This window comes from Otolemur garnettii, unplaced genomic scaffold (genome assembly GCF_000181295.1).
Source record: "Otolemur garnettii isolate 467f Iridium unplaced genomic scaffold, OtoGar3 scaffold00174, whole genome shotgun sequence".
In the NCBI taxonomy this organism is placed as follows: Eukaryota; Metazoa; Chordata; class Mammalia; order Primates; family Galagidae; genus Otolemur; species Otolemur garnettii.
Window position 1 is genome coordinate 2,585,003 of NW_003852569.1, and position 2,430 is coordinate 2,587,432.

Sequence of the window (2,430 nt, forward strand, 5' to 3'; positions counted from 1 at the left end):
CCAGCAATTCCACTCTTCCGTATCTCCCCAAGAGAAATGAAAACATAGCTGGGTGTGGTGGCTCATGCCTATCATCCAGCTACCTGGAAGGCTGAGGAAAGAGGATCGCTTGAGCCAAGGGGTTCCAGGCTGCAGTGTGCCCATTGCACCTATGCACAGCCACTGCACTCCAGCCTAGGGAATGTAGGAAGACCTTTTCTCTTTTATTTATTTACTTTTTTTTTTTGAGACAGTTTCAAGCTGTTGCCCTTGGTAGAGTGTCCTGGTGTCATAGCTCACAGCAACCTCAAACTCTTGTGCTTAAGCAATTCTCCTGCTTCAGCCTTCCCAGTAGCTGGGACTACAGACGCCCGCTATAATGGCCAGCTATTTTTGTTGTTGGTTTTTAAATTTTCTTTCTTTCTTTTTTTTTTTTTGCAGTGTTTGGCCAGAGCTAGGTTTGAACCCGCCACCTCTGGCATATGGGGCCGGTGCCCTACTCCTTTGAGCCACAGGCACTGCCCCTATTTTTGTTGTTGTTGTTGCTGCTGCAGCTATTACTGTTGTTTTTTAGCTGGCCTGAACAGGGTTCCAACCCACCAGCCTTGGTGTAAGTGGCCAGCGCCCTACCCACTGAACTACAGGCTCTGCCCTACCTTTTCTCTTTGAAAAAAAAGTGGGGGGGTCTGAGGATCTGCCACTGGAACTGCCAATGGTTTGCTAAGCCTGTTAGTGCCCTGGACTGAGATTCACTCCACACCGTCATGTCCCGCTACCTGCCCAACACCCCAACCCGTCTCTGTTTGTCCGGAACATGGCGGACGACACCAGGTCTGAACATTTATGATGTGAATTTGGTCATTATTGTCCTATAGTTGATGCATATGTTCCACTTGATTTCTACGCATGCCGTCCAAGAGATTTTGCTTATGTTCAATTTGAGGATGTTTTTGATGCTGAAGATGCTTTGCATAATTTGGACAGAAAATGTATTTGTGGATGTCAAATTGAAATACAGTTTGCATAGGGAGATCAGAAGATACCAAATCATTTGAAAGCCAAGGAAGGAAGAAATTTGTACAGTTCTTCACACTATGATGATTATGATAGACATAGACATTCTAGAAGCTGAAGTTATGACAGAAGGAGATCAAGAAGTAGGTCTTGGCTCAGCACCTGTGGCTCAAGCAGCTTAGGCGCCAGCCACATACACCTGAGCTGGCTGGTTCGAATCCAGCCCAGGCCCGCCAAACAACAATGCCGGCTGCAACCAAGAATAGCTGGACCTTGTGGCTCATGCCTATAATCCCAGCTACTGGGGAGGCGAAGGCAGGAGAATCGCTTGAGCCCAGGAGTTGGAGGTTGCTGTGAGCTGTGATGATGCCACAGCACTCTACCCAGGCTGACAGCTTGAGGCTCTGTTCTGTTTCTTTTTTTTTTTTTGAGACAGAGCCTCAAGTTATCCCCCTGGGTAGAGTGCTATGGCATCACAGCTCACAGCAACCTCCAACTCCTGGGCTCAAGCGAGTCTCCTGCCTCAGCCTCCCAAGTAGCTGGGACCACAGGCGCCCACCACAACGCCTGACTATTTTCTTTTTTTTTTTGGTTGCCGGCTGTCATTGTTGTTTGGTGGGCCCTGGGCTGGATTCGAACCTGCCACCTTAGGTGTATGTGGCTGGTGCCTTAGCCACTTGAGCCACAGGTGCCAAGCCGAGGCTCTGTTTCAAAAAAAAAAAAAGTCAGTCTTTTGATTACAAATATAGAAGATCCTATAGTCCTAGAAATAGTAGACTGACTGGAAGACCACGGTGTAGCAGAAGCCATACTGACAATGATAGATTTAAACACTGAAATCGACCTTTTTCAAATCTAAATCCAATTCAAGATCACGGTCCAAGTCCCAGCCCAAGAAAGAAATGAAGGCTAAATCATGTTCTAGGTCTGCATCTCACACCAAAACTAGAGGCACCTCTAAAACAGATTCCAAAACACATTATAAGTCTGGCTCAAGATATGAAAAGGAATGAAGGAAAAAAGAACCACCTAGATCCAAATCTCAGTCAAGATCACAATCTAGGTCTAGGTGAAAATCTAGATCAAGGTCTTGGACTAGTCCTAAGTCCAGTGGCCACTGACAGTTCAAACTATAATTTTTAGGCATGTATCATTCATTTACTCATAGTTTGGTTTACTTAAATTAATAGGAATACAATGTTGCAATGATGCTTAAAAAACACTTGTTAGTGGGCTGTGCCTATGGCTCAGTGGGTAGGGCACCGGTCCCATATACCAAGGGTAGCGGGTTCGATCCTGGCCCCAGCCAAACTGCAACAAAAAACTAGCCAGCGTTGTGGCGGGCGCCTGTAGTTCCAGCTATTTGGGAGACTGAGGCAAGAGAATCATCTAAGCCCAAGAGCTGGAGGTTGCTATGAGCTGTGATTGCATAGAACT

General features: G+C 46.5%; 1 pseudogene; it reads left to right on the forward strand.

Moving 5' to 3' along the window:
- Positions 1-743: 743 nt before the first annotated feature.
- Positions 744-2,114, forward strand: LOC100942874 (annotated as a pseudogene).
- The last annotated feature ends 316 nt before the right edge of the window (positions 2,115-2,430 follow it).